Raw genomic sequence first — 13,758 nt, 5'->3', positions numbered from 1 at the left:
ATAATATCGATAAGAAATAATGGGATTTGAGTTTTGGAGCAACGAGAAGGTAACCGGTGCACTAAAGAGTTAGGAAGAAGTAATAAGGAGTTTTATGGTTAATTGATTTTGTCGAGTGTAAAAGAAAAGAATGAGGGGAGTAAAACTAGGAAAATGTTGACCAGAGTTATGTGATATAGAGGTAAGGAGTTGTCGAGATGTGTGATACCAATCATGAGGATGTTAGTTAATGGTTATATAGGAGTTTCAGGACAACATGATTAGTCTTGAGTGTTGAGGAATTAAGGGAGTAAGAGGTTGATTTAGTATCTGCACAGTATGAGATTTTGGTGGAGAGTTAGATGACGATACAGTTAAGGATAGTATTGGGAAAAATGTTGAGGTAGATTTTGTTGATAGGTTGATGTTCGTTATTTGGGAGATTAACCGAAAATAGGAAAGAAACCGTGATGTTTAGAGATGAGTGTAAGAGGCTTGATGTCCGAACGACGGTAGTGTTGAGGTGTTGTCACTAGTGGCTAAGGGTGATGATAGATAAAGATAGTAATTCTAATGAGGTTGATTTTGTAGAGGCCGGATTGAAATGTATGGATGTAAGGAAGTATAAGATGTGGTTAGATGGAGCGGGTGCTAATAGTTGAATAGTAATGGTATGGTTATATTTGGCATGAGGTGATGGTTATGCGAATGGGAGAATGTGTTATGAGGGCATACGAGTTAAGCTCGGGTGAGAGGTAACCTTTGTCAGGTGGTAACTTACGTAATCAGGATTGACTAGTTGGATGTGATTATGGGTCTATGATATGTATAAACGTTTGTGTGAGGTTTTGACATCACGATAAGTGGTATGGTGTTATATTCATAAAGTTGGTATCTAAATGTTCTGTAATATATGTTGCATACGGTAACCTAATGGAATGACGTTCAAAGTGATGATTTGAGTGATCTGGCATGACTAATACTTGTATGTGTATTCATGATATATGTTTATTTCGTAAAAAGGTATGGATGGTATTCATGGGGTTCTTATATGTTTATTCCGTACAATATGTTGTTTTGTGATCTAGTAAAATGGTTTTGAGTAAGTTTCCTTGTCCAGGAAGTTGTCCTAAGTCAGTGTGCATGAGAATAGTGTAAGTGGTGATGTCTATCGATGTGGTTGTTGTGCCTCGGGTGGTGATCCGGGCATGGTATTTCGTATTGTGATGCGGGTATTCGCGCTGCGGTGCGGCTGTTGGTGGCGGTGTTGTGATACCGTCATCGGTTGTGGTGGAGTAGGCGAGATGATTATGACACGAGTTCTCAAAAGTACATATCAGTTATACATAGATTGTTGTTTTGTTTGATGTTGCTTCCTATGTGTTTCAGTTTGTACAGATAGACAGTTTTTTTGTTTATTGATATTTCTTACCAGTTTCAGTTTGAGAATGAGGGTAGAGTATGATATAAAAGAGAGTTGTGTATGTTTTCGTTGTTGTCATGGTAAAGTAATATTCTGTTGATGGGACACAGTTGTGAGAAGTTGTTATAGTAATTTTGATCTTGTTTTAAGATGAGGAATTGGTAGACATAGTCATGGCAAGTGATTTGTGGAATATGTGTTGTACTGATATGGACGCTGCAGGTGGTTCATAATCAAATTTTAGGACAGTGAGTGTAGGGTGTTGGAAATTAGTGTCATGTTAAGCTATGTGTGAGGGTTGCGGTAATGAAAGAAAAGAACTTGAGGATCTAGTGTGAGTGTACGTAACAAGTGTGGATCGTGAGTTATGCTTTTGACGATAGAAGTTTTATATAGTTTATATAGCGAGGTATGTCGTGTTGCGGTAATGTGAAAGATTTGAAGTTTTGGTTAAGCTAAGGATTTTGTGGTATAGGTTAGGTGCTGTACCGAATGATTTGCGGTACGAGAGCTGTTTAAGTAAGAGAGCCTTGGATATAGGAATGGTGAGTGTTTAGGTATAGGCGGTTATCTGTGACATGTGGTGGTGATGAAGATAATGAGAAGATATAGCTAAGGATCTAGTATTAGTGAGTTACGAGGACGTAACATTTATCTTAAGAGGAGTAGGATGCGGCAAAGAGAGTTTGATGGTTGTAGATGTTGTAGTGGACTTGGAAGTTTGAGTCTTAGTGGAGAATAAAGGATGGATCTTTTTTGTGATTGATATTGTTAAAGGTCATGACCGTGCTTGTAGTAGTGTGATGTCTAGGAGTGCGAGAATATTTCGATAGTGTTGACAGTTGGATGATGATGATTATGAGTTCGATAGTTTTGGCAGTTTGATGATGATGTTTAGGAGTGTGAGTAAACTTCGAGCACGAAGTTCCTTTTAAGGTTGGTAGAATGTAACATTCCGTTTGATGTCTATGAGTGTCTTGATATTGGATTTGCTAGTTGATGATATATTACGGGGCTAGCAGCGTTTGTGGACGGTAGTTGGTAGTATATGGAGTTAGTGTCGAGAGAGATATAATGGAGTTGATACGATATCGTGAGCCATGTTGTGGAGGTAGGAATAGTTGGTGGAGTTGGTATTACGAGTTCATGTTTGGTAGGTTGGAGTTTTGTTTTGAGTTCTTAGTTGTGGTAGATTTTGTCTTGATCGAGTTAGTATGTTTGTTTTTGAGTATGGGTTGAACTTCAGGGATGAAGTTCCTTTTAAGGAGGGAAGACTGTAATACTACGGTTTAATGAGTCTCTGGGTACTCTATCGAGTGGGGCTTACTCTGTCGAGTAAGTATGTTTTTATACGAAACAGTAGTCTGTCTGATGGGTACTCGATCGAGTATGTGTGGCACTCGATCGAGTAAGGGGCACTCGATCGAGTAAGTTACTTACTCGATCGAGTAAGTTTGTCTTACCGGTTATTTTAGCCGGGTTTTATTAATAACGCGTGATTAGTATAAAAGGATTTCGTCACCTTACTTAATCAGTTTTTACTTTTCTAAAATCTTTCAAGAGAGAAAAAGAGTTACGTTGTTCCCCTTCTTCGCGTTGTTAGCAAATCCCAAAGGCTAAGGGGGTCGGATCGTCGTGTTCTTTACGCCGTTGAGTTCGTCGTGTCGAGGGTAAGATCCTTATATAGTTTTTATGTTATTTCATTGAGTTTGGTTAAAATCCTAATTGGATAGATTTGGGGGTTTTTGGGTGATTTATATGTATGTGGTAGTAATTGATTGTATACATGTTATAGGAGGAGGAGGAGGAGGAGTCGCGAGGAGAATTCCGATTAGGTGCTAGATCGTCTGTGGTGATTGGTTTTTCAGGTAGGGCTTCCCTACTCGGTATTAATTATATGATTGGGGTGATTGTGTCGTGATATTATATTGTTGAATGTTTCAAACGGTTGTTGAGGTTGTGTTGTGATTACTGTTTATCTGTCTGTGTTCTTTGGGGTGCGTCCCTAGCTGAATGGAGTCACTTGCAGGAGCGACTTCACGACCTTGATTCACCTTCTGTGGAACCCGCCACAGAAGTGATGTGCACATTAATGAACATGGGTTTATCACTCAATGGAGATGAGCGGGGTTAGGTGGAAACGGCTGCGGTCCCCCACTGGCGGCGAGGAGTATCTATTGCGATGGGTACTCTGGCAGGGATACACACTTTAGTGTGTAGTCAGTTATGAGGTGATTGGAGATGGAGACTGGGATTGTGTGTGATCTGTTTGTATGATTGTTTCAGTGTGGCTTTGATTGTGTAATTAGTACTGACCCCGTTTAAATATTTTAAAAACTGTGGTGATCCATTCGGGGATGGTGAGCAGTTATTGAGCAAGTATGATATGACGTGTATGGGATAGCTGGGATGAGTCATCACGTGGCATTTAGAAGTCTTCTGCTGTGTTAGACGATGTTTTATAGCTTTGATAGTTTTATCAGTAGACCGTCTGAGAACCTTGTGTTTCAGTTTAACAGTTTTGGTGTTGAACATGTATTCACCTTAAACTATATTGTTATTTAAATTATGTTTCTTCATTGTCATTTGATTATCATTGCCTCGGGTAACCGAGATGGTGACGTTCTCATACGTTAAGTGGTCCTGGTAAGGCACTTGGAGTATGGGGGTGTCACACTAACTCCATACACTAGAAACTACCATCCACAAACGCTGCTAGCTCCGTTTCACTAACATATTATCCACCAGCAAATCCAAAACCAAGACACCCATAAACATCAAACGGAATGTTGCAGGGTGTGTTGTGTGTTTCTGGGAAGTTTACTACCCAGGAATACTCGACCGAGTAGAGGATACTCGGTCAAGTATACTCTATACTCGACTGAGTATCCGGTCTGACGGGTGTTATTTCCGCTGTTTGATTTAGAAAGGATTAGAGTTATATCATCATGGATTAACAGTTTCTAATCATTTTCACAAAACCTAAACACTTCAACGTAACTCTAATCTTCTCCAAATATCTCTCAAGTGTGTGGATTGTTAGCAAGTCTTCTTCATCATTCATTATATCGTTGGTGTTGGTAAGTCCTTGATTTCATTAGTTTCATTGATTAATTTTTTAGGGTTTGTCTTAATTTATGAATTGGGGGAAAAAGGGGGTTTTGCATATGGTAATTGGAGTTTATGTGATTGTTGTTAGGTGAGGACTTCGTAGAGGAGCCGTTTTAGATTGCCTTGCTTTTGACTCATTGCAGTTGTGCGAAGTAGGGTTTCCCTACTCGGTCTACTATTTAATCATTATAAGTATTTGATTGTATTGTTGTACGATTGTTTATCTGCTGATCGTTGTTGGTGTGTCGGAGTTGATGTTGGTGATGTGATGGTTGTTGATGATGTTCGCGAGGCACGTCCTCGGCTGAGTGGAGTCACTTGCAGGAGTTGCTTCACGCCTTAGTTTCGCCCTCTGTGGAACCCGCCACAGGAGGGGATGTGCACATTAATGAACAGGGTTATCGCTCGTTGATGAGCGGGGATTTGGTGGGGATTGGTTGCGGTCCCCCATTGGCGGTGTGGATTTTCTGTTGCGATGGGTAATCTGGAAAGGCTACACACTTTAGTGTGTAGTCAGTTACTATGTGAGATCGGGAGTTGGAGGTGTGATGATCAGCAGTTTGCCTTTCTGTACTTGTCTTATTTTGGTTACACAGTAACTGACCCCGTTGTTGTTTTATAAAATTTGTGGTGATCCATTCGGGGATGGTGAGTAGATTGTGACAGGTGATGATGTACTTTAGCTATGGGGTCGTCATGGGGAGTTATCACTCGAGTCTAGCTGCCGCTGTCAAGAGCTTTTAGTTTTCAGTTTTAGTTGTTGAACACTAGACACATGTACTTTGGTTTTTGGATTTTGAACTATGTAACCAGTTAATCATTTATACTTTAATAATTATGTTTTGTATTGGTAACTTTGATATGCTAACCTCGGGCAACCGAGTTGGTGACGGTCTCTCATGCTAGGGTGGTCCTGGTAAGGCACCTTTGTATGTGGGGGTGTCACATAAACTGCATGTCCTTAGTACAAGCCGCTAAAACATTTGTAGCTATCTCTGCTTTTCTTGTACGGTACTTAGGTTTCTCAATATTAGGAACTTTTAACGTGATATGTGTCCCATCTAAAGCTCCTAAACAATTCTATGGACCATTGAAAGTATAAAAACAAACTCAATAAAAGAATAATAAGTTATATTAAATTTGATCTATGGACAGACTTGGAATAACAAAGTTGTATCTTAAACCATTTCCATTTTGAATCCCCGCAATCCTCTTCTATTGGTTGTGGGGTCTTTATTAGGCTTATAGAAACGTAAAACAGCTCTTAAAACTTCACGAAAGTTCCTACTCACGATTTCTTTGGACCTCTTAAATGTTGCACAAGCATTCTTTATTTCTGATCATGTGCTATTTAAAAATATAGCTACCCTTTCTTCTACAAACATATTTTTAGACTCTCTAAGAAAACCATTAGACCGAAGTACCCCACACAATACATTAAATGTATATCTATCCATTCTAAGTTTATCTATACAACTTAGATAAAAATTCAAAAATTCAGATATATTTTTTAGTCTTGACTCATTGTTCGTTTTGCCGTGTGAGTATTTTTCTTTCGAGGCACATTCATCGTTTCTAATATAGCTATCATATAATAACACAAACACACACATATCATGGATCTCATTCTAATATACCAAATAAGACCAACTATGCTTTTTTGCTTCCGAGACAGTATTCTACGAGCCATAGCTGCATAGAAGATCATATAAAAAAACATATTAAAACATGCAAATTAGTATCACAAATCAAATTAACACATTCAATTATGCTAAATAGGCTGCAACTCATACATAATCGATCATGTTCAAGTTTCTTTGAAAGTCGATTTGACCTTATTTACCGAAATTATCGTCAAATTATGCTAATAGCATGCCTGACATCTCCAATTAAAATATACCCACATCGTTCAAAGCCTTACAAATAAAATTAACACATTCAATCATGCTAAATAGGCTTCTACTCACATATAATCAATCATGTTCAAAGCAAATGATTATCACAAATCTAATTAAAACTCGGATCAAGTAATTTACACTTACCCAGGTATTCGTAACTAAAATTGTCACAAAAATGAAATTGAAACAATAAAATCAAGTAAGACAAGATAATTATGAATGATACACAAAAATTAACACCTATGAAATTTGAAGAAAAACTGAACGTATAATCGATTGTTTGTGAGTAGCAGCAAACTCATGATAAAATCATCAAAATCGCAAAGATAATCTCAAACGATCGATCACAATTGATGCAATAATCTTATCTAAATCAAAAGATATACCTGATGGATCAAATTTGAAGCAAGGATGATCACAAATCTCTAATTTCCCAGCAAAAAGATTGATGACAAAGAGCGAGATCCCTAAATTTTATTCCTCCTGTAACTTTTACAGAGGGGGGAGGAGAGTAATCTATTACTGCTTCTAGGGAGGAATGAGTACTGGGCCTGAATAAGTTCTTTTGTACCAAACCTCTTTAAAAGACCCATAATAATTACCCTCTAATTTTTTAGGCCCATTACACCTAATCCAGGCAACCCTCTAATTCTCTCTTGAGTTCACTGATACGTGCAATTTATATAGTCTTTATAGCCTTTTATTGCACGCATTTCTATGACTTTTTGTACCAATATGTATTGCAAAATGCCCCGAATTGGCTACTTTGTTTCGTTTTGTCTAATTTGCAGAAATGAACCTGAAAGTAGTAGAACCGCGCCTTATTCGTCCTATTCAGCATGCATTACAAGGAGACGGGAATATTGGAGCAAGAGACGTGCCTCGAGATGTGTGAAGGACGGTCAAGGAAGCTGCCAAAGACGAGTGAGAGGCTGATATGATGGATATACACTCGATTGAGAGGATTTATGGTTCGATCAATTGGTTTGGCTGGACAAGTGGTCGATCGAGTGATTCCAAAAGCTCGATCGAAATGGCATTTATAGGAGTTACTCGATCAAAAGATTTAACTGCTCGATAAAGAAGAATTGCTGGAGAAGACCTCGATCAAGTGGTCTGAAATCACTCGATCGAGGGGTTTGCTATTGTACGCGGGTTTAATTAAGCCCGTGATAGTTTATTTTGTTAAGTATTACACTTCCCTATATAAGGAAGTCGTAATTAGGTCATTTGGAGATCCTTTCATACACTTTTACTATCTCTTAAACTTCTGAATCTCTTAATTACTCTTTTTTTACTGCTTAATCTCTCAACCCTTTGCTTTGCTTTGTGGATTGATATTTACGCCGGATTCTTAAGATTGTAATCATTCTTTCCTTTTTAATCTTAATACTTTGCTTGCATTAATCTTTTGTTCTTTCATTATTACTCTTGCCCTAGTCTTGTTTATGCTTGATTGTTATCGTTTCATTATGTCCCTAATTAGCATGATTGTTGTTATTATTGTTGACACCCCTAATAACATGAGTAGCTAATTCTCTTTGTGTTAGGACTAGGGAATCCATGGTAGGATTGTGACGATGTAGCGAATAGACTAGATAATTTATATGTGAGAATCTGTCCCCATAGGAATATAACTTTAACACCAATTTAGTTGAGTGCACGCTTCTAAATTACATTAATCTGGTTAACTTTACTCCTGAATCGGAAGATTGGAATAAATAGACCTGCTATGAACAGTAGACTACCCTAATGAGGACGGAAGTTAAGTTAGTGGAAATGTAGGATAGAAAGTGGACCGGAAGGACCTTTCCCTTATCCATCTCACAATAGATTGTCTAGGCTATTTGCAACTGAGTCGATAGACTACCATGGTGAACCGAAATCCTAGCATACTTCCTCTTATTTGATCACTCTTATCGTATTTTCCCACTTTTATTGCTCTTACTTTATTTCTCTTCCCCTTAAACCTTTAGTAGTTTAGAAATCAAATTAAAAAACCCCCCATATTGTGACTTAGATAGACGGACCTTTAGACAGATATCTCGCCTCCTTGTGGAGAATCGACCCTACTTATCACTAGCTTCCGTTAGTATATTTTAGGTTTATTTTTGGTACACGAACGACAATATCAAATTTTGGCGCCGTTGCCGGGGAGGCAATAGCCTTATATGCCTTTTTGTTTCGTTTATTTTTATCCGTCCCAGGGAATTTTTATTCCTTGAGACAGTTCTCATTTATTTCTTTCAGTGTTGTTGACCCAGCATGTCAGAATTAGTTCCTGCTGATCCTGAACCGGAGAGATCGTTTCGGCATAGACTCCGTCTACAAAGAAAGATTCGAAAGGAAGACTTGAGTACTTTTGAACCCGAGCTACAACACTTCCTTTTTGCAGAAGACCCGTCTTGTGAAGAAGACAATTCTATTTCTGCTACCACGCCAGTAAAGATGCCTAACATTGCGAGTCACTCAGAGCCCACAGCTTTCTCGATTCCCAAAGGTTTCAAGCTCGCGACAGAGGATGGTAACACTTTTGATATCCGTCTGTCTTATATAAATTTGGTAGAAATGAACTTTTTTCGAGGTGTGGCGGGTAAAGATCCACGAAAACATATGGAGGTCTGTACTGACTATTGTTCTACCATTCCCGCCACTAAGGGAGTGAACCAAGACAAGATAAAGGAAGTTCTGTTTCCTTTTTCATTGACTAACGGAGCCAGGGAGTGGCTCACTGATCTTGATCGCACTGCAGCCGGTATTACCAACTGGGAAACTCTTGCTCTTGCATTTTATAAAAGGTACTTTCCTCCACAACGTACCAATCAGCTGAGAGGAAAGATTACGAGTTTCAAACAGGCACCTGATGAAAATTTCTATAAGGCTTGGTGTTGGTTCAAGAAGTTGGTGAGGTCCCTTCCTCACCATGGATTTGATAAGTGGTTTTTATGCAACCAATTCTATAATGGGTTTTATGATGACCACCGTGCTATACTTGATGCCTCATCTAATGGGAGATTCCAAAAAAATAATGATGATGATAAGGGATGGTGCATTATTGAGGAGATGGCGACCCATTGTGCTGAGTATGGGAACGCGAGGGACGGTATTCGCACGGTGCACTCGGTCGACAATGCAGTTGTGGCTCAGCTAGAAGCTATGAATGCTCACTTTGATAGATTCGAAGTGCAAGCTGCTGGTGTTCAACAGACGGTTCATCTATTGACTAGACAGGAAACTGTCACTTGTGAGAGATATGGGGGCAATGACAGTCACACTGTTATTGACTGTCTAACAGAAAAGGAACAAGTCCTTGCCTTTCAACAATATAGGCAAGGAGGAGGTTCCTATTATAATAACCAAGGGGCAGTCCATCCCAATTTGAGGTGGACCAGTCAGAATGTTCTTAATCCTACTCCTCCACCGTAGCAGCAACAACCCTATGTCCCTCCTCCTAAAGCTCAACAAGGCTTTGTAAAGCCTCCATCTTTTCCACCGCCACATTAAGGAGATTCCTCAAGTGGAGTTAGTGAATTGGGTGAGTTAAAGTGGATGATTCAATTATTGACTAAGCAGGTGCAAATGAGTGACCAACAAAAAGAAGCATCCATTAAGTCACTTGAAATTCAAGTTGCTCAGTTGGCCGCGAGCCAATCCACGAGGAAACCGGGTCATTTACCGTCTCAATCTAAGAAGAATCCACATGAGACAATAAATTTAATTAACCTGCGAAGTGTTCGTTCTTATGAAGGACCAAAATTGTCAGCTGTTGAGGACATATCAGACCCGAGGAGTGTTATTATTGATGGCGAACAGTCGTCTAATGCAGAAAACATGCCTAGCACGAAGAAAATACTCGATCGACTGATTTCTAGTGGTCGATCGAGTAGAAATGCTGCTGATATTACTCGATCGAGAGGTTCTGAGGGTCGATCGAGTAAAGTGGATATTCAAGGAATTGATCGAGAGGTTGAAACCACTCGATCGAGTGAAAATTCTGAATAAACTATTCGATCGAGTGGAAATGTGCCTTGATCAAACACTGTTGATATTGAAGAACTCGATCGAGAGGCTGAGATTGCTCGATCGAGTGAAATGTCTCCTGAAAGGCCTCGATCGAGAGGTAAAATGGCTCGATCGAGCAAAGATGAGTTTGAACCTGCTGAGACATTGGAAGAAAGGAATAAAGGGCTTGAAATTCCTATCACCGTGCCCTTTCCAAGGCGATTGCAGACCAACAAAGCTAATCAACAGTTCGGGAAATTTGTCGAGCTCTTGAAAAGTTTACATGTTAATGTTGCATTCGCCGAGCTGCTTACGTAGGTACCCTCTTATATGAAATTAATGAAAGAAATTTTATCACGTAAGAGGCATATAAATGATCATGAGATGGTAGCTTTAACTGAAGTAGGGACTGCCTTACTTCAAAATAAGTTACCACCCAAACAGACTGACCCGGGCAGCTTTTCAATTCCTTGTCACATAGGTATCCATTTGATTGATAATGCGCTATGCGGGTTCTAGCATGAGCGTCTTACTCTTGTCTCTCGCTAGGAGACTCGGGTTGACCAAATTTAATTGCACTAACATGACCGTTCAGATGGCTGACCGTAGCATATCACGGCCATTAGGAGTTATAGAGCACATACCTGTCAAGATCGGGAGATTCTTCATTCCCGTATACTTTGTAGTTCTTGACATCCTCGAGGACACTCACACCCCTATCATTTTAGGGAGACAATTTTTATTCACTGCTCGTGTAGTGATCGACGTCGGAGGGAAGACACTCACATTTCAGGTAGGAAATGAAAAATTGATTTTTCATCAGTCTAAATCTTGTAGGGCTCCCATGCAAGTTCAACCTTGCAATGCCCTATCCTCTATTGACTCAGTAATAGACACTCCAGCTGAGAATGTTGAATTTTGTGCTGCAATTGTAATCCCTCCGCCTCAGACTGAGAGCGAAAAGGAGGAACATTTCTCTGTTTTCCTTGTTGTAGGTACAGATAGAGTGGATGCTGGAGTCAATAACGGTCAAAGTGCAATTAAAGTCAATAAAAGTGCTGGGGAAGAAGCCAATGTTGATGGGAAAGACAAGAGGAAGAAGAAAGTTCGTGCATACGTGGATGTCAACTATTCTCCTTCCACCAGTTCAAATTCAAACTCATGGCAATCGAAGAGGACGGTCCGAGATGCTGAAGGGACCTCCTCCAGTCAGAAGTCCTTTTGTGGGCTACTAAAGTGTTTTGGGCAGTAAGCGGGGAATGCCCCGTGTAACAACTTATAAAATTTGAATTTCCGTTGGACTACTTTATTGCGTTTTTAGACTATTAGGCATTAGATTAATTAGCTTAGCGGAAACCGACTATAGACTGCATATTGTTTTTTGAGATTTGGTATTGTCGGGATGTGTTTTTGCGTCTTTTTATGCAGGTTTGGGGAAATTATGTCGCATAGGGATGAGTTACATGAGAAACTAACTCGATCGAGTACTTTTTGTACTCGATCGAGAGGAATGCCCAAGAAAAGTGATCGATCGAGTAGATTCAGTTACTCGATCGAAATGTGAAAAATGAGGATTCCTCGATCGAGAGGAAAGTTGTTCGATCGAGCAGAATGAAAGCCAGAGTTCTCGATCGAGGGGTTTTAAATTACTCGATCGAGAGAAATTTCTTTTAACACGCAGGATGTTCCTTTTCTTCCTCTTATTTTCATTCTAACTTAATTTTTCACCTTGTTTGCGATTTCTTGTGCGATTTTCCCCATTTTCCTCCCTTAATCTTCCCTTAATATCAAATCTAACACCCACATTATCTTCCATGTTATTAAATCGACAAAAGCCCTCAATTTTCCCCTTAAAATTCGTTTTTGTTGCTTCTAATTTTGGGAATTAGGGTTTTGCGGGTTTTCTATTCGAAATCCGTCTTTTGCATTGGTTTTTGTCGATTTTCTAGCTTAATCTCGTGGGTTAATCATCAAGTAAGTATCCCCTTTCATTCCTTTGTTGTCTATTTGATTATTTTCGACATTGTTAATGGAATTAGGGTTTAGGGTTTTTCAATATTTTTCGAAAATCCGTCTGATAATTGGGAATTTCGAGTTTTCTTGTTTAATTGATTGTATTCCCCCATTGCTTGCTTGATTAGGATGGATAGTAGTACATTGCCTTCGACTAGCTCGACTGTTGCTCCATCCTCGACTGAGACGGTGGTCCCTACTGTTACCACCGTCACTCCGACTGTTAGTACCGCTGTTTCCCCTACTGTTTTTCCTACTGTTACAGCTGGTACTACTGCTGCTGTTGCTAGCTTCGTTTCTGTTAGTGCTAGCTCTGTCTCCGATGTTTCTGCCACTTCAGTGCTACCACCGTTTCTGCTGGCACTGCTGCTAGCTCTTCTACTGCCTCTACTAGCACAGCCACCGCTTCTACTTCAGGTACCATATCTAGTACGTTGACGACCCCTACTACGTCGTCACCAGCTGTCACAGCTGCCTACCGGGCTGCTTTAGTACCTCGTCCCACTACTGAACGAGCTTCTTCTTCAGGTACTAGAGGACGGGGTGATGGACGAGCCACACCTGCTGCTGGGCGAGTTACTTTCCGGGCCGATGAGTCTCTTGACCCGCACCCCGACTACCTGAGGTACATTTTGTTAACGCTATGCATCGTACTCGTTTTTACGCTTTAGAGAGTTGTGACTTTGCTTCGACAAAGTTTTTGTGTCGAAATTCGCTTGAGAGGTTAGGTATTTACGAGCCCGTAGTTGATATTGAACGGGACGGGGATGTCTGCACTGATTACCATGAGTGCCACGACCTACAAGGAGCTGACCCTCGAGTTTTTCAGCTCCTTCACTTTTTTTGCAGCTGCCTACGCCACTGACCAGGGTAGTTATTGTATTTCTTCCGGTTGTTTAACCAGACCACGATCTAGACCCTATCTGAGTTTTACAGTAGGTTAGGTTTGTCTTCCACCGGTGCCTCGGACCCTTCTAGGAAGGGCTTACGCACCTTGTGGCGGACTTTGGCACAGACCAGTTTTGAGGAGAGCAGAATCGCTCATGTCCACCTTCCCCTGGCCCGTTACTTTTTACGTCTCATTGGTGGGACCATCTTTGGCCGTAAAGAACCAAACAATGTCAACAACATTGAGCTGTTTATTCTTGGGGGCTATCTGAACATCGATAGCGAGGGCCCCTTTGTCCTTAACATTGCTTATTTGACTGCTCAGTATTTTCATACTGTGGGGCAGAAGACGTCGGGCACCATTGTCTATGGTGGCATAGCCACCTTTCTCGCCCATTCTATCTTCTTTAACTTCCCTCATGACTTAGCACACCTAGACACTGA

At 40.2% G+C, this 13,758-nt stretch overlaps 1 non-coding gene across 1 annotated transcript; it reads right to left on the bottom strand.

The window, feature by feature from the left end:
- Window positions 1–9,235: 9,235 nt before the first annotated feature.
- Window positions 9,236–9,341, bottom strand: LOC141636449 (small nucleolar RNA R71). Its single transcript, XR_012541059.1, has one exon. It is a non-coding gene; the product is annotated as a small nucleolar RNA R71 (small nucleolar RNA).
- Between the last annotated feature and the right edge of the window lie 4,417 nt (window positions 9,342–13,758).

The sequence above is a fragment of the Silene latifolia genome, chromosome Y (genome assembly GCF_048544455.1).
Source record: "Silene latifolia isolate original U9 population chromosome Y, ASM4854445v1, whole genome shotgun sequence".
In the NCBI taxonomy this organism is placed as follows: Eukaryota; Viridiplantae; Streptophyta; class Magnoliopsida; order Caryophyllales; family Caryophyllaceae; genus Silene; species Silene latifolia.
Note: the sequence above shows the minus strand (reverse complement) of the source record. Positions and strands in the feature narration are given on the sequence as shown.